The sequence below is a fragment of the Bombina bombina genome, chromosome 5 (assembly GCF_027579735.1).
Source record: "Bombina bombina isolate aBomBom1 chromosome 5, aBomBom1.pri, whole genome shotgun sequence".
Taxonomy (NCBI): Eukaryota; Metazoa; Chordata; class Amphibia; order Anura; family Bombinatoridae; genus Bombina; species Bombina bombina.
In genome coordinates, this window is record NC_069503.1 from 504,143,539 (window position 1) to 504,166,651 (window position 23,113).

Genomic DNA, 23,113 nt, shown 5'->3' on the forward strand with positions numbered 1-23,113 from the left:
TCGCTGACATTACGGGAGATAAGGGCCATGCTCTGCCTCAGGACAGGGCCAAATCAAAGGCCAAACAGTCTAATTTTCGTGCCTTTCGTAACCTCAAGGCAGGAGCAGCATCAACTTCCTCCGCTCCAAAACAGGAAGGAGCTGTTGCTCGTTACAGACAGGGCTGGAAAACTAACCAGTCCTGGAACAAGGGCAAGCAGGCCAGAAAACCTGCTGCTGCCCCTAAGACAGCATGAAGAGAGGGCCCCCTATCCGGAAACGGATCTAGTGGGGGGCAGACTTTCTCTCTTTGCCCAGGCTTGGGCAAGAGATGTCCAGGATCCCTGGGCGTTGGAGATCATATCTCAGGGATATCTTCTGGACTTCAAAGCTTTTCCTCCACAAGGGAGATTTTATCTTTCAAGGTTATCAGCAAACCAAATAAAGAAAAGGCGTTTCTACGCTGTGTACAAGACCTCTTACTAATGGGGGTGATCCACCCAGTTCCGCGGACGGAACACGGGCAAGGATTCTATTCAAATCTATTTGTGGTCCCCAAAAAAGAGGGAACCTTCAGACCAATCTTGAACTTAAAAATCCTAAACAAATTCCTAAGAGTTCCATCATTCAAAATGGAAACTATTCGAACCATCCTACCCATGATCCAAGAGGGTCAGTACATGACCACAGTGGACTTAAAGGATGCCTACCTTCACATACCGATTCACAAGGATCATTATCGGTATCTAATTAATTAATAATCGGTAGATTAATTATGAAGTTGAGGAACTAGTCTGTAAAACCAAACTTGGCTAAAGAAGTGAATAGATGGTCAAAGTGTATAGAGTCAAATGCTTTCTCTGCATCAATTGAGACAATCGCTAAATCAGTTACATCCTCTTCCCCCCCCCCCCCCGACATCTCCATGTTCCCATAATACTCTGTGATAACCAGGGCTTCCCTAATTTTTTCTGAACATTTACGCATATGCAGAAACCCGGCTTGATCTGTATGGATGATATTAGAAAGCGTTATCTGAAGCCGCTGGGCAGTAATTGAACTGAGTATCTTGTAGTCTGAGTTTAAGAGGGCTATGGGTCTATATGATTTCTTCAGGGTAGGATCTTTCCCCCCCTTTGAGGATTAAGATTGTGTGAAAGGCGGTGAAGGAGGTAGCTACTGGATCACCCTTGGCATTCATACTATTGCATAATTACTGAGATATGGGGTGATCTCAGGAGACATATTATAAAACTTGTTGGGTAACCCATCAGGTCCTGATTGTTTGTTCAAAGCGAGATCAAAAATAGCTTTTCCTAATTCCTGCTCAGTAATCGGGGCATTGAGAGTTTCAGCAGATTCGGCTGATATAGTAGGATAGGTGTTTTCAGACTGAGCTAAATTCGGGCTCCTAAGAGAATAAAGTTCTTGGTAATATTTTACCTCCTGTTGAAGTTTCTTGATTAGAGATGACTTCTTGTCCCTTTTGCCCAAATTGGCCAGGAGTTTCCCAGATTTGTTTCCAAATCTGTAAAGTCTAGCTTGGAGTTTTAAGTCTTTCTGTGTTTCTTGGAAAACTGCAAAGGTATCTTTCATTTCTTCTATAAGATACGAGTCCACGGATTCATCCTTTACTTGTGGGATATTATCCTCCTGCTAACAGGAAGTGGCAAAGAGCACCACCGCAGAGCTGTCTATATAGCTCCACCCTTGACTTCACCCCCCAGTCATTCTCTTTGCCAACTCTAAGTAATAGGAAGGGTAAAGTGAAAGAGGTGATAAAATGTTAGTTTTTATTTTCTTCAAGCAAGAGTTTTTTATTTTAAATGGTACCGGTGTGTGCTATTTTCTCCCAGGCAGCAGATGGATGAAGACTTCTGCCTGGAGGCTGATGATCTTAGCAGTTGTTGCTAAGATCCAGAGTAGTTCCCACAGAATGGCTGAGGAGTAATTAAGAAACTTCAGTGTGAGGAACATTTTTCATGCTATAAGCAGTGAGGTATGTTCAGTCATTTTTTTCTGGAGAGACTGTGTTATTTCAGAATTGGCTGACAGCATCCTCATGAGGGAAAGGGTAAGCAGTAATCCTAAAGTATAAAGAGGGGTATTACTGGACTTGCATATTGGGCTATAAAAAACATGGTTGACACTGATGTTATGATGTTTGTGGGCAAACATTTTCATGACTGGGAGTTACAGATAACGTTTTTATATGCTAGACGTTTTTCTACTTTATTAAGTATAGAGGGTACACATGGCTTCATTTATGGGTATATGAAACCCACATGGCTAGTTTTAGACCGCTCTGGTGCAGTTATTTTAGGCTGTGAGATGGGCGGGGCCTATTTTCACGCCGCAGTTGTTTTTCCCAGACAAGCAGCAAGCTCCAACTCCGGTGGGCCTTTCAGAACATTATTGGGCCTAATCGAAGTTTTAATCCTATTTTACAGACCCCTGAGGGCAGGTAGGCGCCACAGCAGGTGTTTTTATTTGAAGTTAACGTTTATAGCACAACGTTTTTTTGGTAAGGGTTAAGTATTCCTTTCCTTGTGGGGCAAACTTAGCTGACAATTTGGGATGCTTTTATCATAAAATTGGAAAAATTGTATGCTTTTTTTCTCTTAAAGGCGCAGTACCTTTTTTTCAGATTATTTTTTCACTAAATAAAGTGTTTTCAAGCCTGTTTGTGGTCATTACTAGCCTGTGTTAACATGTCTGACATTGAGGAAAGCCAATGTTCCATGTGTTTAGAAGCCATTGTGGAACCCCCACTTAAAATGTGTCCCTCATGTACTGAAAGGGCCTTACATTGCAAAGAACATATTTTAGCTGATAAAAGTAGGTCTCAGGATGATTCCTAGTCAGAAGAGAATCAGGTTATGCCATCTACTCCTCCCCAAGTTTCACAACCTTTAACGCCCGCCCAAGCGACGCCAAGTACTTCTAGTGCGTCTAATTCTTTCACCCTGCAAGATATGGCCGCAGTTATGTCTACTACCCTCACAGAGGTATTATCTAAACTGCCTGGTTTGCAGGGGAAGCGCAGTAGGTCCGGTATTAGAGTAAATGCTGATGTACCCTCACAATGTTCTGATTTGGGGGTGGGGGAATTGCTGTCTGAGGGAGAGCTTTCTGATTCAGGAAGGATGTTCCCTCAAACAGACTCAGATATGACGGCCTCTAAATTTAAGCTTGAACACCTCCGCTTGTTGCTCAGGGAGGTTTTAGCGACTCTGGATGATTGTGACCCTATTGTAATTCCACCAGAGAAATTGTGTAAAATGGATAGATATCTAGAGGTCCCTGCTTACACTAATGTTTTTCCAGTCCCTAAGAGGATTTCAGACATTGTTACTAAGGAATGGGACAGACCAGGCATTCCGTTCTCTCCCCCTCCTACTTTTAAGAAAATGTTTCCCATATCTGACACCATTCGGGATTCCTGGCAGACGGTCCCTAAGGTGGATGGAGCTATTTCTACCCTGGCTAAGCGTACAACTATACCTATTGAGGACAGTTGTGCTTTCAAAGATCCTATGGATAAAAAATTAGAGGGTCTTCTAAATAAATTGTTTATTCATCAGGGTTTTCTTCTGCAACCTATAGCGTGCATTGTTCCTGTAACTACTGCAGCTGCTTTTTGGTTCGAGGCTCTAGAGGAGTCTCTTAAGGTTGAGACCCCATTTAATGATATTTTAGATAGAATTAAGGCTCTCAAGCTAGCTAATTCTTTTATTACAGATACCGCTTTTCAAATGGCTAAATTAGCGGCAAAGAATTCAGGTTTTGCCATTGTAGCGCGTAGAGCGTTATGGCTTAAGTCCTGATCTGCTGATGTGTCATCAAAATCTAAGCTATTAGCTATTCCTTTCAAGGGTAAGACCCTATTCAGGCCTGAATTGAAGGAGATCATTTCCGACATCACTGGAGGAAAAGGCCATGCCCTTCCTCAGGATAAGACAAATAGAATGAGGGCCAAACAAAATAATTTTCGTTCCTTTCGAAACTTCAAAGGTGGTCCCTCTTCCTCCTCCCCTTCCACAAAGCAGGAGGGGAATTTTGCTCAATCCAAGTCAGTCTGGAGACCTAACCAGACCTAGAATAAAGGTAAACAGGCCAAGAAGCCCGTTGCTGCTACCAAGACAGCATGAAGGGGCAGCCCCCGATCCGGGACCGGATCTAGTAGGGGGCAGACTTTTCTTTCATGTAATTAGCAAGAGTCCATGAGCTAGTGACGTATGGGATATACATTCCTACCAGGAGGGGCAAAGTTTCCCAAACCTCAAAATGCCTATAAATACACCCCTCACCACACCCACAAATCAGTTTTACAAACTTTGCCTCCCGTGGAGGTGGTGAAGTAAGTTTGTGCTAGATTCTACGTTGATATGCGCTTCGCAGCAGGCTGGAGCCCGGTTTTCCTCTCAGTGTGCAGTGAATGTCAGAGGGATGTGAAGAGAGTATTGCCTATTTGAATTCAATGGTCTCCTTCTACGGGATCTATTTCATAGGTTCTCTGTTATCGGTCGTAGAGATTCATCTCTTACCTCCCTTTTCAGATCGACGATATACTCTTATATACCATTACCTCTACTGATTCTCGTTTCAGTACTGGTTTGGCTTTCTACTACATGTAGATGAGTGTCCTAGGGTAAGTAAGCCTTATTTTTTGTGACACTCTAAGCTATGGTTGGGCACTTATATATTTAGAACTTTATATAAGTGTTTAAACATTTATTTGCCTTGATTCAGGATGATCAATATTCCTTATTTCAGACAGTCAGTTTCATTATTTGGGATAATGCATATGAATAAAACATTTTTCTTACCTTAAAAATTGACTTTTTTCCCTGTGGGCTGTTAGGCTCGCGGGGGCTGAAAATGCTTCATTTTATTGCGTCATTTTTGGCGCAAAAAATTTCTTTGTCATTTCCGGTGTCATACTTGTCGCCGGAAGTTGTTAGTGTTTGCGTAATTTTTTTGACGTTTTGCGCCAAAAATGTCGGCGTCACCGGATGTGGCGTCATTCTTGGCGCCAATAATGTGGGCGGCTTTTTTGGCGCCAAAAAATGTGGGCGTCATTATTGTCTCCACCTTTTTTCTCACATTATTTAAGTCTCATTTTTTCATTTGCTTCTGGTTGCTAGATGCTTGTTCATTGGCATTTTTTCCCATTCCTGAAACTGCCTTTTAAGGAATTTGATAGATTTTGCTTTATATGTTGTTTTTTCTCTTACATATTGCAAGATGTCTCAGATTGACCCTGGGTCAGAAGCTACTTCTGGAAAAACGCTGCCTGATGCTGGTTCTACCAAAGTTAAGTGTATCTGCTGTAAATTTGTGGTAACTGTCCCTCCGGCTGTAGTTTGTGATGAATGTCATGATAAGCTTGCTAATGCAGATAGTATTTCCATTAGTAATATTCCATTACCTGTTGCTGTTGCATCAACATCTAATACTCAGGATGTTCTTGTTAATATAAGAGATTTTGTTTCTAAATCTATTAGGAAGGCTATGTCTGTTATTCCTCCTTCCAGTAAACGTAAAAGGTCTTTTAAAACTTCACATTTTTCAGATGAATTTTTAAATGAACATCATCATTCTGATTTGTCGGTTTCTGATGATGATTTTTCTGGTTCAGAGGATTCTGTCTCAGATATTGACACTGATAAATCTTCATATTTATTTAAAATGGAATTTATTCGTTCTTTACTTAAAGAAGTTTTAATCGCATTTAGAGATGGAGGAATCTAGTCCTCTTGATAATAAATCTACTAAGCGTTTAAATTCGGTTTTTAAACCTCCTACAGTTATTCCGGAAGTTTTTCCTGTCCCTGATGCTATTTCTGAAGTAATTTCTAGGGAATGGAATAATCTGGGTAATTCATTTACTCCTTCTAAAAGGTTTAAGAAATTGTATCCTGTGCCATCTGACAGATTAGAGTTTTGGGACAAAATCCCTAAAGTTGATGGGGCTATCTCTACTCTCGCTAAACGTACTACTATTCCTACGGCAGATAGTACTTCCTTTAAGGATCCTTTAGATAGGAAAATTGATTCCTTTCTAAGGAAAGCTTATTTATGTTCAGGTAATCTTCTTAGGCCTGCTATTTCTTTGGCTGATGTTGCGGCAGCTTCCACTTTTTGGTTGGAGACTTTGGCACAACAAGTGTCAGATCGTAATACTCATAGCATTGTTAAATTTCTAATGCTAATAACTTTATTTGTGATGCCATCTTTGATATCATTAGAGTTGATGTCAGGTATATGTCTTTAGCTATTTTAGCTAGGAGAGCTTTATGGCTTAAAACTTGGAATGCAGATATGTCTTCTAAGTCATCTTTGCTTTCCCTTTCTTTCCAAGGTAATAAATTGATTGGTTCCCAGTTGGATTCTATTATTTCAACTGTTACTGGGGGGAAAGTAACTTTTTTACCTCAGGATAAAAAATCTAAAGGTAAATATAGGGCTGCTAATCGTTTTCGTTCCTTTCGTCAGAATAAGGAACAGAAGCCTGATCCTTCCCCTAAAGGAACAGTTTCTGTTTGGAAACCATCTCCAGTCTGGAATAAATCCAAGCCTTTCAGAAAGCAAAAGCCAGCTCCCAAGTCCACATGAAGGTGCGGCCCTCATTCCAGCACAGCTGGTAGGGGGCAGATTACGATTTTTCAAAGACATTTGGATCAATTCAATTCACAGTCTTTGGATTCAAAACATTGTTTCACAAGGGTACAGAATAGGTTTCAAAGTAAGGCCTCCTGCATGAAGATTTTTTCTTTCTCCCATTCCAATAAACCCAGTGAGGGCTCAAGCATTTCTGAAATGTGTTTCAGATCTAGAGTTGGCTGGAGTAATTGTGCCAGTTCCAGTTCTGGAACAGGGTCTGGGGTTTTACTCCTATTCATTGTACCAAAGAAGGAGAATTCCTTCAGACCAGTTCTGGATCTAAAAATATTGAATCATTATGTAAGGATACCAACATTCAAAATGGTAACTATAAGGACTATTCTGCCTTTTGTTCTGCAAGGGCATTATATGTCCACAATAGATTTACAGGATGCATATCTGCATATTCCGATTCATCCAGATCACTATCAGTTTCTGAGATTCTCTTTTCTAGACAAGCATTACCAGTTTGTGGCTCTGCCGTTCGGCCTAGCAACAGCTCCAAGGATTTTTTCAAAGGTTCTCGGTGCCCTTCTATCTGTAATCAGAGAACAGGGTATTGTGGTATTTCCTTATTTGGACAATATCTTGGTACTTGCTCAGTCTTCACATTTAGCAGAATTTCATACGAATCGACTTGTGTCATTTCTTCAAGAACATGGTTGGAGGATCAATTTACCAAAGAGTTCATTGATTCCTCAGACAAGGGTAACCTTTTTAGGTTTCCAAATAGATTCAGTGTCCATGACTTTGTCTTTGACGGACAAGAGACGTCTGAAATTGGTTTCAGCTTGTCGAAACCTTCAGTCTCAATCATTCCCTTCGGTAGCCTTATGCATGGAAATTCTAGGTCTTATGACTGCTGCATCGGACGCGATCCCCTTTGCTCGTTTTCACATGCGACCTCTTCAGCTTTGTATGCTGAACCAGTGGTGCAGGGATTATACAAAGATATCACAGTTAATATCTTTAAATCCGATTGTACGACACTCTCTGACGTGGTGGACAGATCACCATTGTTTAGTTCAAGGGGCTTCTTTTGTTCTTCCAACTTGGACTGTGATCTCAACAGATGCGAGTCTGACAGGTTGGGGAGCTGTATGGGGGTCTCTGACAGCGCAAGGGGTTTGGGAATCTCAGGAGGCGAGATTACCAATCAACATTTTGGAACTCGGTGCGATTTTCAGAGCTCTTCAGTCATGGCCTCTTCTGAAGAGAGAATCGTTCATTTGTTTTCAGACGGACAATGTCACAACCGTGGCATATTTCAATCATCAAGGGGGGACTCACAGTCCTCTGGCTATGAAAGAAGTATCTCGGATACTTGCTTGGGCGGAATCCAGCTCCTGTCTAATTTCGGCGGTTCACATCCCAGGTATAGACAATTGGGAAGCGGATTATCTCAGTCGCCAGACGTTACATCCGGGCGAATGGTCTCTTCACCCAGAGGTATTTCTTCAGATTGTTCAAATCTGGGGACTTCCAGAAATAGATCTGATGGCTTCTCATCTAAACAAGAAACTTCCCAGGTATCTGTCCAGATCCAGGGATCCTCAGGCGGAGGCAGTGGATGCATTGTCACTTCCTTGGAAGTATCATCCTGCCTATATCTTTCCGCCCCTAGTTCTTCTTCCAAGAGTGATCTCCAAGATTCTAAAGAGCGTTCGTTTGTTCTGCTGGTGGCTCCAGCATGGCCTCACAGGTTTTGGTATGCGGATCTTGTCCGGATGGCTACCTTGGACTCTTCCATTAAGACCAGACCTTCTATCGCAAGGTCCTTTTTTCCATCAGGATCTCAAATCATTAAATTTGAAGGTATGGAGATTGAACGCATGATTCTCAGTCATAGAGGTTTCTCTGACTCCGTAATTAATACTATGTTACAGGCTCGAAAATCTGTGTCTAGGAAGATATATTATCGAGTCTGGAAGACTTACATTTCTTGGTGCTCTTCTCATCAATTTTCCTGGCATTCTTTTAGAATTCCTAGAATTTTACAATTTCTTCAGGATGGTCTGGATAAAGGTTTGTCTGCAAGTTCTTTGAAAGGACAAATTTCTGCTCTTTCTGTGCTGTTTCACAGAAAGATTGCTAATCTTCCTGATATTCATTGTTTTGTACAGGCTTTGGTTCGTATAAAACCTGTCATTAAGTCAATCTCTCCTCCTTGGAGTTTGAATTTGGTTCTGGGGGCTTTACAAGCTCCTCCGTTTGAACCTATGCATTCTTTGGATATTAAATTACTTTCTTGGAAAGTGTTGTTCCTTTTGGCCGTCTCTTCTGCTAGAAGAGTTTCAGAGTTATCTGCTCCTTTTTGTGAATCTCCTTTTCTGATTTTTCATCAAGATAAGGCGGTGTTGCAGACTTCATTTAAATTTTTACCTAAAGTTGTGACTTCTAACAACATTAGTAGAGAAATTGTTGTTCCTTCATTGTGTCCTAATCCTAAGAATTCAAAGGAGAGATCTTTACATTCTTTGGCTGTAGTAAGAGCTTTGAAATATTATGTTGAAGCTACTAAAAATTTTAGAAAGACTTCTAGTTTATTTGTTATCTTTTCTGGGTCCAGAAAAGGTCAGAAGGCCTCCGCCATTTCTTTGGAGTCTTGGTTAAAGTCTTTGATTCATCATGCTTATGTCGAGTCGGGTAAAACTCCGCCTCAAAGGATTAAAGCTCATTCTACTAGGTCAGTTTCTACTTCCTGGGCATTTAGGAATGAAGCTTCGGTTGATCAGATTTGCAAAGCAGCAACTTGGTCTTCTTTGCATACTTTTACTAAATTCTACCATTTTGATGTATTTTCTTCTTCTGAAGCAGTTTTTGGTAGAAAAGTACTTCAGGCAGCTGTTTCAGTTTGATTCTTCTGCTTATAATTTCAGTTTTTTTCATTATAAGATTAAAACTTATTTTGGGGTGTGGATTATTTTTTCAGCGGAATTGGCTGTCTTTATTTTATCCTTCCCTCTCTAGTGACTCTTGCGTGGAAGTTCCACATCTTGGGTATTATTTATCCCATACGTCACTAGCTCATGGACTCTTGCTAATTACATGAAAGAAAACATAATTTATGTAAGAACTTAACTGATAAATTCATTTCTTTCATATTAGCAAGAGTCCATGAGGCCCACCCTTTTTTTGTGGTGGGTATGATTTTTTTGTATAAAGCACAATTATTCCAATTCCTTATTCTTATGCTTTCGCACTTTTTTTCTTATCACCCCACTTCTTGGCTATTCGTTAAACTGATTTGTGGGTGTGGTGAGGGGTGTATTTATAGGCATTTTGAGGTTTGGGAAACTTTGCCCCTCCTGGTAGGAATGTATATCCCATACGTCACTAGCTCATGGACTCTTGCTAATATGAAAGAAATGAATTTATCAGGTAAGTTCTTACATAAATTATGTTTTTCTCTCTTCGCTCAGGCTTGGGCAAGAGACATTCAGGATTCCTGGGCTTTAGAAATCGTGACCCAGGGATATCATCTAGAATTCAAAGATTCTCCTCCAAGGGGGAGATTTCATCTTTCAAGGTTGACAAAAAGAGAGGCGTTCTTACGCTGTGTAGAAGACCTATATACTATGGGTGTAATCTGCCCAGTTCCAAAAGCAGAACAGGGGTTTTACTCCAATCTGTTCGTGGTTCCCAAAAAAGAGGGAACCTTCAGACCAATTTTAGATCTCAAAATTCTAAACAAATTCCTCAGCGTCCCATCCTTCAAGATGGAGACCATTCGGACAATTTTACCAATGATCCAGGAGGGTCAATATATGACCACCGTGGATTTGAAGGATGCGTATCTTCACATTCCTATCCACAAAGATCCTCACCATTTCCTAAGGTTCGCCTTCCAGGACAAGCATTACCAGTTTGTGGCTCTTCCCTTCGGGTTGGCCACAGCTCCCATAATTTTCACAAAGGTGCTAGGGTCCCTTCTGGCGGTTCTAAGGCCGTGGGGCATAGCAGTGGCGCCCTATCTGGACAATATCTTGATTCAGGCGTCAGCTTACCAGCTAGCCAAATCTCACACGGACATCGTGTTGGCTTTTCTAAGATCTCACGGGTGGAAGGTGAACATAAAGAAGAGTTCACTTGTCCCTCTCACAAGAGTTCCATTCCTAGGAACTCTGATAGACTCGGTAGACATGAAAATTTTACTGACGGAGGTCAGAAAATCAAAACTCTTAACCACTTGCCGAGCACTTCATTCCATTCCTCGGCCGTCAGTGGCTCAGTGTATGGAGGTAATCGGACTAATGGTAGCGGCAATGGACATAGTTCCGTTTGCTCGCTTGCATCTCAGACAACTGCAACTATGCATGCTCAGACAGTGGAATGTGGATTATGCAAAGGTATCTCCTCGGATAAATCTGGATCAAGAGACCAGAGACTCTCTTCTTTGGTGGTTGTCACAGGATCATCTGTCCCAGGGAATGTGTTTCCATAGGCCAGCATGATTCATAGTGACGATGGACGCCAGTCTCGGGCTGGGGTGCCGTCTGGAATTCCCTGAAGGCGCGCAGGGTGTGTGGACTCAGGAGGAGGCTCTCCTTCCAATAAATATTCTAGAACTGAGAGCGATATTCAACGTGCTTCAGGTGTGGCCTCAGCTGGCTTCGGCCAAATTCATAAGATTCCAGTCGGACAATATCACGACTGTAGCATATATCAATCATCAAGGGGGAACAAAGAGTTCTCTAGTGATGATAGAGGTTTCCAAAATCATTCGATGGGCAGAGACTCACTCTTGCCATCTATCAGCAATCTATATCCCAGGAGTGGAGAACTGGGAAGCGTTTTTTCTCAGTCGTCAGACTTTTCATACGGGGGAGTGGGAGCCCCATCCGGAGGTGTTTGCACAATTGATTCATCAATGGGGCACACCAGAATTGGATCTGATGGCATCTCGTCAGAATGCCAAACTTCCTTGTTACGGGTCGAGATCACGGGATCCTCAAGCAGTACTGATAGATGCTCTAGCAGTACCGTGGTCGTTCAACCTGGCTTATGTGTTTCCTCCTTTTCCTCTCCTTCCTCGTCTGATTGCCAGAATCAAACAGGAGAGGGCTTCGGTAATTTTGATATCACCTGCGTGGCCACGCAGGACTTGGTATGCAGATCTGGTGGAAATGTCATCTCTGCCACCGTGGAAACTGCCACTGAGACAGGACCTTCTCATTCAGGGTCCGTTCCAACATCCAAATCTAGTTTCTCTGCGGCTGACTGCCTGGAGATTGAACGCTTGATTTTATCTAAGCGGGGATTCTCTGAGTCGGTCATAGATACCTTGATTGAGGCTCGAAAGCCTGTCACTAGGAAAATTTACCATAAAATATGGCGTAAATATCTTTATTGGTGCGAATCCAAAGGCTACTCATGGAGTAAGATCAGGATTCGTAGGATTTTGTCCTTTCTCCAAGAAGGATTGGAGAAGGGGTTATCAGCTAGTTCCTTAAAGGGACAGATCTCTGCTTTGTCAATCTTACTGCACAAGCGTCTGGCAGATGTCCCAAACATTCAGTCGTTTTGTCAGGCTTTGGTTAGAATTAAGCCTGTGTTTAAACCTGTTGTTCCGCCATGGAGTTTGAATTTAGTTCTTAAAGTTCTTCAAGGGGTTCCGTTTGAACCTATGCATTCCATAGATATTAAGCTTCTATCTTGGAAAGTTCTGTTTTTAGTTGCTATCTCTTCTGCTCGAAGAGTTTGAGCTATCTGCATTACAATTTGACTCACCTTATCTTATATTCCATTCTGATAAGGTGGTTTTGCGTAACAAACCTGGATTCCTTCCTAAGGTTGTTTCAAATAAGAATATTAATCAGTAAATTGTTGTTCCTTCTCTGTGTCCTAATCCTTCTAAGAAGGAGCGTCTGTTACATAGCTTGGACGTGGTTCGTGCCTTGAAGTTTTACTTGCAAGCGACCAAGGATTTCCATCAAACATCTTCTCTGTTTGTTGTCTACTCTGGAAACCGTAGAGGTCAAAAAGCTACGGCTACCTCTCTTTCTTTTTGGCTGAAAAGCATCATCCGTTTGGCATACGAGAATGCTGGACCGCAGCCTCCTGAAAGGATTACAGCTCATTCTACTATAGCGGTCGCTTCCACATTGGCTTTTAAAAATGATGCTTCTGTTGAACAGATTTGTAAGGCTGCGACTTGGTCTTCCCTTCATACCTTTTCCAAATTTTCCAAATTTGATACTTTTGCTTCTTCTGAGGCTATTTTTGGGAGAAAAGTTCTTCAAGCAGTGGTGCCTTCTGTTTAGCAATCTGTCTTGTCCCTCCCGTTGATCCGTGTCCTGTAGCTTTGGTATTGTATCCCACAAGTAAAGGATGAATCCGTGAACTCGTCGTATCTTATAGAAGAAAAGTTAATTTATTGTTACCTGATAAATTAATTTCTTCTATGATACGACGAGTCCACGGCCCGCCCTGTCAATTTAAGACTGATTATATTTTTTGATTTATAGAATACCAGGTTCGCCCCATACATGGAATCATATATATAGTGTTGTTCAAATGATCCCATATATAAATTTGCATTACTAGGGTGGTACCCATGGCCTCACCTGAAGATAGTATTCATCCTGGAACATAAAATAGTTATGGCTTAAAATATATGAAATTAATTCTAAAATAATTTTTTTCTGAAGATCAGGTAAATACATGTCTGTTTCCAGATAGCCAGATACCGCTTGAAGTCCTAAATCATGTGGAATATTTGAATACAATGCTTGGACATCACACGTGATCCAAATTAGATTGCGCGTAATTTCCACTCGTTCAAGTTTATTAATTAAATCTGAAGAGTCTCGAATATAGGACTCAAGTCCTACCACGTATTTCTGTAAAAAGTGGTAAACGTAGGCAGATGCATTATCAGTTAAACTCCCTATTCCGGCTATTATAGGGCGACCAGGTGGACAAGTGGAATTTTTATGTAAGCTTTAAAAATGTGGTGGGGGATAGTAGGAGTTAGTCAGTAGTTAGATATTGTACCAATTATATAAATCAGAAAGGGTATATAATATACCAGTACTTAGTAGTCACTTATAATAGTTGTGGTACACATCTAATGTGGATTCTTAGAGAGCAGAACTAAACAACTAGGAATACTAATTGTACAAAGAGATACACTTAGGATTATTAGAAAAGAATACCACAAAAGAATATATATTTCTTTAACTCCAAATGATCATGTAAATGTGAAATTACTCTATTTGTTTAAAAGGTTCCATTACATTCATACTTTAATACTTTATTATAGCAACTAGGAACAAACATTCACACAGAAGTAGCCTGAAAGGGTTAAAAACACTTAAACCCAGTTAAATTTGATTGATATAATAAACAGTGCTCTATGTATTCAACCTGATGCCCACAGCTTTATAATGAAGGATAAGCTAAGCCCTTACAATCCGAGGGCTATTTTACTTTTAAATAGTTATATTTTTAAGGTAGATAGTAGGCACCAGGAATCAGCAAATATATAGGTAGATAAAGATTCTATTATTAACTAGGCAAGCAGTTAAAAAGCGACAGACAGGAGAGAACTAGCTTCTCCTGCTGGACCCCTGACGCGCGTTTCACAGAACGCTTCCTCTGAGGAAGCGTTCTGTGAAACGTGCGTCAGTGGTCCAGCATAGAGCACTGAAACGCGCGTCAGGGGTCCAGCATAGAGCACTGTTTATTATATCAATCAAATTTAACTGGGTTTAAGTATTTTTAACCCTTTCAGGCTACTTCTGTGTGAATGTTTGTTCCTAGTTGCTATAATAAAGTATTAAAGTATGAATGTAATGGAACATTTTAAACAAATAGAGTAATTTCACATTTACATGATCATTTGGAGTTAAAAAAAAATATATATTCTTTCTTCAACATAGGTGTGTCCGGTCCACGGCGTCATCCTTACTTGTGGGATATTCTCTTCCCCAACAGGAAATGGCAAAGAGCCCAGCAAAGCTGGTCACATGATCCCTCCTAGGCTCCTCCTTCCCCAGTCATTCTCTTTGCCGTTGTACAGGCAACATCTCCACGGAGATGGCTTAGAGTTTTTTGGTGTTTAACTGTAGTTTTTATTATTCAATCAAGAGTTTATTTTAAAATAGTGCTGGTATGTACTATTTACTCTGAAACAGAAAAGAGATGAAGATTTCTGTTTGTAAGAGGAAAATGATTTTAGCAACCGTTACTAAAATCGATGGCTGTTTCCACAAAGGACTGTTGAGAGGAATTAACTTCAGTTGGGGGAAACAGTGAGCAGACTTTTGCTGCTTGAGGTATGACACATTTCTAACAAGACGATGTAATGCTGGAAGCTGTCATTTTCCCTATGGGATCCGGTAAGCCATTTTTATTACATAAAGAAAAAAAAAGGGCTTCACAAGGGCTTTTAAGACTGTAGACATTTTCTGGGCTAAAACGATTGATATATAAGCATATTTTATACTTCATAGCTTTGAGGAATTATTTTATTCTTGGGAATTATGTAAAATAACCGGCAGGCACTGTATTGGACACCTTATTCTCTAGGGGCTTTCCCTAATCATAGGCAGAGCCTCATTTTCGCGCCTCTATTGCGCACTTGCTTTTGGGAAGCATGACATGCAGATGCATGTGTGAGGAGCTCTGATACATAGAAAAGACTTTCTGAAGGCGTCATTTGGTATCGTATTCCCCTTTGGGCTTGGTTGGGTCTCAGCAAGGCAGATACCAGGGACTGTAAAGGGGTTAAATATAAATACGGCTCCGGTTCCGTTATTTTAAGGGTTAAAGCTTTCAAATTTGGTGTGCAATACTTTTAAGGCTTTAAGACACTGGTGAAATTTTGGTGAATTTTGAACAATTCCTTCATACTTTTTCACATTTGCAGTAATAAAGTGTGTTCAGTTTAAAATTTAAAGTGACAGTAACGGTTTTATTTTAATACGTTTTTTGTACTTTGTTATCAAGTTTATGCCTGTTTAACATGTCTGAACTACCAGATAGACTGTGTTCTGTATGTGGGGAAGCCAAGGTTCCTTCTCATTTAAATAGATGTGATTTATGTGACACAAAATTTAGAGAAAATGATGCCCAAGATGATTCCTCAAGTGAGGGGAGTAAGCATGGTACTGCATCATCCCCTCCTTCGTCTACACCAGTCTTGCCCACACAGGAGGCCCCTAGTACATCTAGTGCGCCAATACTCCTTACTATGCAACAATTAACGGCTGTAATGGATAATTCTATCAAAAACATTTTAGCCAAAATGCCCACTTATCAGCGAAAGCGCGACTGCTCTGTTTTAGAAAATACTGAAGAGCATGAGGACGCTGATGATATTGGTTCTGAAGTGCCCCTACACCAGTCTGAGGGGGCCAGGGAGGTTTTGTCTGAGGGAGAAATTTCAGATTCAGGGAAAATTTCTCAACAAGCTGAACCTGATGTGATTACATTTAAATTTAAATTGGAACATCTCCGCGCCCTGCTTAAGGAGGTGTTATCTACTCTGGATGATTGTGAGAATTTGGTCATTCCAGAGAAACTATGTAAAATGGACAAGTTCCTAGAGGTCCCGGGGCCCCCCGAAGCTTTTCCTATACCCAAGCGGGTGGCGGACATTGTAAATAAAGAATGGGAAAGGCCCGGCATACCTTTCGTCCCTCCCCCTATATTTAAGAAATTGTTTCCTATGGTCGACCCAAGAAAGGACTTATGGCAGACAGTCCCCAAGGTCGAGGGGGCGGTTTCTACTCTAAACAAATGCACCACTATACCCATAGAAGATAGTTGTGCTTTCAAAGATCCTATGGATAAAAAATTAGAGGGTTTGCTTAAAAAGATGTTTGGTCAGCAAGGTTACCTTCTACAACCAATTTCATGCATTGTTCCTGTCACTACAGCAGCGTGTTTCTGGTTCGATGAACTAGAAAAGGCGCTCAATAAAGATTCTTCTTATGAGGAGATTTTGGACAGAATTCATGCTCTCAAATTGGCTAACTCTTTCACCCTAGACGCCACTTTGCAATTGGCTAGATTAGCGGCGAAAAATTCTGGGTTTGCTATTGTGGCGCGCAGAGCGCTTTGGCTAAAATCTTGGTCAGCGGATGCGTCTTCCAAGAACAAATTGCTTAACATTCCTTTCAAGGGGAAAACGCTGTTTGGCCCTGACTTGAAAGAGATTATTTCTGATATCACTGGGGGCAAGGGCCACGCCCTTCCTCAGGATAGGTCTTTCAAGGCCAAAAATAAACCTAATTTTCGTCCCTTTCGCAGAAACGGACCAGCCCCAAGTGCTACGTCCTCTAAGCAAGAGGGTAATACTTCTCAAGCCAAGCCAGCCTGGAGGCCAATGCAAGGCTGGAACAAAGGTAAGCAGGCCAAGAAACCTGCCACTGCTACCAAGACAGCATGAGATGTTGGCCCCCGATCCGGGACCGGATCTGGTGGGGGGCAGACTCTCTCTCTTCGCTCAGGCTTGGGCAAGAGATGTTCTGGATCCTTGGGCACTAGAAATAGTCTCCCAAGGTTATCTTCTGGAATTCAAGGGGCTTCCCCCAAGGGGGAGGTTCCACAGGTCTCAATTGTCTTCAGACCACATAAAAAAACAGGCATTCTTACATTGTGTAGAAGACCTGTTAAAAATGGGAGTGATTCATCCTGTTCCATTAGGAGAACAAGGGATGGGGTTCTACTCCAATCTGTTCGTAGTTCCCAAAAAAGAGGGAACATTCAGACCAATCTTAGATCTCAAGATCCTAAACAAGTTTCTCAAGGTTCCATCGTTCAAAATGGAAACCATTCGAACAATTCTTCCTTCCATCCAGGAAGGTCAATTCATGACCACGGTGGATTTAAAGGATGCGTATCTACATATTCCTATCCACAAGGAACATCATCGGTTCCTAAGGTTCGCATTTCTGGACAAGCATTACCAGTTTGTGGCACTTCCGTTCGGATTAGCCACTGCTCCAAGAATTTTCACAAAGGTACTAGGGTCCCTTCTAGCGGTGCTAAGACCAAGGGGCATTGCAGTAGTACCTTACTTGGACGACATACTGATTCAAGCGTCGTCCCTTCCACAAGCAAAGGCTCACACGGACATTGTCCTGGCCTTTCTCAGATCTCACGGGTGGAAAGTGAACGTAGAAAAAAGTTCTCTATCTCCGTCAACAAGGGTTCCCTTCTTGGGAACAATAATAGACTCCTTAGAAATGAGGATTTTTCTGACAGAGGCCAGAAAATCAAAACTTCTAAACTCTTGTCAAATACTTCATTCTGTTCCTCTTCCTTCCATAGCGCAGTGCATGGAAGTAATAGGTTTGATGGTAGCGGCAATGGACATAGTTCCTTTTGCGCGAATTCATCTAAGACCATTACAACTGTGCATGCTCAGTCAGTGGAATGGGGACTATACAGACTTGTCTCCGACGATACAAGTAGATCAGAGGACCAGAGATTCACTCCGTTGGTGGCTGTCCCTGGACAACCTGTCACAGGGGATGAGCTGCCGCAGACCAGAGTGGGTCATTGTCACGACCGACGCCAGTCTGGTGGGCTGGGGCGCGGTCTGGGGACCCCTGAAAGCTCAGGGTCTTTGGTCTCGGGAAGAATCTCTTCTCCCGATAAATATTCTGGAACTGAGAGCGATATTCAATGCTCTCAAGGCTTGGCCTCAGCTAGCAAAGGCCAAGTTCATACGGTTTCAATCAGACAACATGACGACTGTTGCGTACATCAACCATCAGGGGGGAACAAGGAGTTCCCTGGCGATGGAAGAAGTGACCAAAATCATTCAATGGGCGGAGACTCACTCCTGCCACTTGTCTGCAATCCACATCCCAGGAGTGGAAAATTGGGAAGCGGATTTTCTGAGTCGTCAGACATTTCATCCGGGGGAGTGGGAACTCCATCCGGAAATCTTTGCCCAAATTACTCAATTGTGGGGCATTCCAGACATGGATCTGATGGCCTCTCGTCAGAACTTCAAGGTTCCTTGCTACGGGTCCAGATCCAGGGATCCCAAGGCGACTCTAGTAGATGCACTAGTAGCACCTTGGACCTTCAAACTAGCTTATGTATTCCCGCCGTTTCCTCTCATCCCCAGGCTGGTAGCCAGGATCAATCAGGAGAGGGCATCGGTGATCTTGATAGCTCCTGCGTGGCCACGCAGGACTTGGTATGCAGACCTGGTGAATATGTCATCGGCTCCACCATGGAAGCTACCTTTGAGACGAGACCTTCTTGTTCAAGGTCCGTTCGAACATCCGAATCTGGTCTCACTCCAACTGACTGCTTGGAGATTGAACGCTTGATCTTATCAAAGCGAGGGTTCTCAGATTCTGTCATTGATACTCTTGTTCAGGCCAGAAAGCCTGTAACTAGAAAAATCTACCACAAAATATGGAAAAAATATATCTGTTGGTGTGAATCTAAAGGATTCCCTTGGGACAAGGTAAAAATTCCTAAGATTCTATCCTTTCTTCAAGAAGGTTTGGAGAAAGGATTATCTGCAAGTTCTTTGAAGGGACAGATTTCTGCCTTGTCTGTGTTACTTCACAAAAAGCTGGCAGCTGTGCCAGATGTTCAAGCCTTTCTTCAGGCTCTGGTTAGAATCAAGCCTGTTTACAAACCTTTGACTCCTCCTTGGAGTCTCAATTTAGTTCTTTCAGTTCTTCAGGGGGTTCCGTTTGAACCCTTACATTCCGTTGATATTAAGTTATTATCTTAGAAGAAATTGCAACCAAAAACAAAACTTTCCGCTAGAAGAGTTTCAGAATTATCTGCTCTGCAGTGTTCTCCTCCTTATCTGGTGTTCCATGCAGATAAGGTGGTTTTGCGTACTAAACCTGGTTTTCTTCCGAAAGTTGTTTCTAACAAAAACATTAACCAGGAGATAGTCGTGCCTTCTTTGTGTCCGAATCCAGTTTCAAAGAAGGAACGTTTGTTGCACAATTTGGATGTAGTTCGTGTTCTAAAATTCTATTTAGATGCTACAAAGGATTTTAGACAAACATCTTCCTTGTTTGTTGTTTATTCTGGTAAAAGGAGAGGTCAAAAAGCAACTTCTACCTCTCTCTCTTTTTGGATTAAAAGCATCATCAGATTGGCTTACGAGACTGCCGGACGGCAGCCTCCTGAAAGAATCACAGCTCATTCCACTAGGGCTGTGGCTTCCACATGGGCCTTCAAGAACGAGGCTTCTGTTGATCAGATATGTAAGGCAGCGACTTGGTCTTCACTGCACACTTTTACTAAATTTTACAAATTTGATACTTTTGCTTCTTCTGAGGCTATTTTTGGGAGAAAGGTTTTGCAAGCCGTGGTGCCTTCCATCTAGGTGACCTGATTTGCTCCCTCCCTTCATCCGTGTCCTAAAGCTTTGGTATTGGTTCCCACAAGTAAGGATGACGCCGTGGACCGGACACACCAATGTTGGAGAAAACAGAATTTATGTTTACCTGATAAATTACTTTCTCCAACGGTGTGTCCGGTCCACGGCCCGCCCTGGTTTTTTAATCAGGTCTGATAATTTATTTTCTTTAACTACAGTCACCACGGTATCATATGATTTCTCCTATGCAAATATTCCTCCTTTACGTCGGTCGAATGACTGGGGAAGGAGGAGCCTAGGAGGGATCATGTGACCAGCTTTGCTGGGCTCTTTGCCATTTCCTGTTGGGGAAGAGAATATCCCACAAGTAAGGATGACGCCGTGGACCGGACACACCGTTGGAGAAAGTAATTTATCAGGTAAACATAAATTCTGTTTTTGTGGTATTCTTTTCTAATAATCCTAAGTGTATCTCTTTGTACAATTAGTATTCCTAGTTGTTGAATTTTTATGTAACTTGGGGAGATGATAGTAGAAGGCTCGATTCGGCTCTTTAGGAATAAGATAATCTTTTTCTTTCTTTGTTAACTTTCCTTCCTTAAATGCATATTCAATCAGGTCCTTCAGTAGGGCCAAAAATTTGGTGGTGGGATCAAATGTTAACCTAGTATAATATACTGTGTCATTAAGGATCTTTCTGGCTTCCACAAGGTAGTCAGCCAAACCCTGTATAACGATCCCACCACCTTTGTCAGCCTGTCTGATAACTATTGACTGATCATTTTTTAGGGTTTTTAAAGCTCGTTTCTCATTACCAAAGAGATTACATTTATGCAAACTGTTCCTGGGTATGAGGTCGAAATCATCGCCAACCAATTGTCTAAATATCTCTATATGAGCATTATTATTTAATCTGGGGATAAAATGAGATTTATTTCTTAAATTGGTGCAAATATAACTATCACAAAGATGATCAACCAAAGAGTCTGGTTCATAAACCGGAATTTGTTGTTTGATAAGCCTAGAGTTCATGGTCTCTGTTAAGATAGGTAACCTGGAATCATCTTTCAATTGCTTCTCTGCAAAATACTTTTACATAGAGAGTTTTTGGGTGAAGCGATTGAGATCAACAAAAAGAACAAAGGTATTATGTTTATTAGTTGGACTGAAAGATAGTCCTTTACCAAGGACTCTAATTTCTTCATCTGTTAGTATATGAGATGATAAGTTAAAGATGCCACTTTTTAGTACCCGTAATCTTGCCTTTGTGAGGGCTGTATTACGTCCTCTACACCCTTGTTTCCGTAGGGTCTTTTTCCTTTTTAGGATGGTGTTAGGGAGACTACAGGTTCCAAATAACTGGCAATCTTCTTTTGTTTCCATGTGGGCTGTCTTGGGCGTGAATCTAAAAAACGTGATGATGACTGAGTATTTGTCACTAGTGATGTCGCAAACCTAAAATTTTCAGTTCGCGAACGGCAAACTTCCGCAAATGTTCGAACCGGCGAACCGGGAAAAAACGCCAGAGACTTCAATAGACAGGCGAATTTTAAAACCCACAGGGACTCTTTCTGGCCACAATAGTGATGGAAAAGTTGTTTCAAGGGGACTAACACCTGGACTGTGGCATGCCGGAGGGGGATCCATGGCAAAACTCCCACGGAAAATTACATAGTTGATGCAGAGTCTGGTTTTAATCCATAAAGGGCATAAATCACCTAACATTCCTAAATTGTTTGGAATAACGTGCTTTAAAACATCAGGTAGGATGTTGTATCGATCAGGTAGTGTAAGGGTTACGCCCGCTTCACAGTGACAGACCAAACTCCCCGTTTAATGCACCGCAAACAACCGCAAACAGTCCATTTGCACAACCGCAAACTCCCCATTTGCACAAGGTTGGACCTGAGCTCTGCAATGACGGCATTCTGGTGGTGGCAACAGCATGCGTTGATTGGCGTGCTGTCTGGCTGACCCCGGGTGCCGATGCATGCTGTCTGACTGTGCCACTAGCTCCTTGCGATGACCTCCCCCTGCTTCCAACTCGTCTCCTCCTCCTCCCTGTCTCCCCATCTGAACTTTCCCCCTGTTCTTCTTCTCTTCTAGCGGGCACCCACGTGACATCCACAGACGCATCGTCATCATCAACCGCTTCACTTGTATCTGACAACTCGGCAAAGGAAGCAGCAGCGGGTACAACATTATCATCATCACACCGTACGTCCATGTGTGTAATGCTGCCTGACTGAGACATATCCCTGTTATCTACATCCTCTGGCAATAATGGTTGCGCATCACTCATTTCTTCCAACTGATGTGTAAATAACTCCTCTGACAGATCAAGTGAAGCGGCTGGGGTGCTAGTGTTTGTGGTGGCGGCAGGCGGGCGAGTGGTAACTTGAGTGGTGCCCGAAGCTAAGCTGGAGGAGGACGGTGCGTCAAGGTTCCGAGCGGAAGCTGTAGAAGATTGGGTGTCCTGTGTTAGCCAGTCAACTATGTCCTCAGAACTTTTCGAGTTCAGGGTACGTGGCCTCTGAACACTGGGCATTATTCTAGGGCCAAAGGGAATCACAATACCACGAACACGACTGCCCCTGCGGGGTGGCCTGCCTCTGCCTGTCATTTTTTTTTCCGATTAGTGGTACTATGCGTGCAAGCTACTGTGACAACAGATATGAGTGGCACTATGCACTGGCAGAAGTTGGCAGAGTAGACGCTGTAGGCCTGACACACACGCTTGCAGACAACTAACTGCTATTCAATCTATTACAGTCAAAATTGTATTTTTTTTTTTTTTTTTTTTAAATGTACACTACTGTTACACCAGATATGAGTTGCACTGGGGTGACACTGTGCCCTGGCAGGCAGGCACTGAAACGCACACGTGTGAAGGAAACTGACTGCTATTATTTCACAGTCAAATTTATATATATTTTTTTAACCCCTTAATGACCGAGGAGGTACGCCATACATCCTCAGAAAAAAATACAGTTAACGCCTGAGGACGTATGGCGTACGTCCTCGGTTTGGAAAGCAGCTGGAATCGATCCTGATCGCTTCCAGCTGCTTTCCGGTTATTGCTGGATGCCTCAATATCGAGGCATCCTGCAATAACAAATTTTACCCCTCCGGTGCAGAGAGAGCCACTCTGTG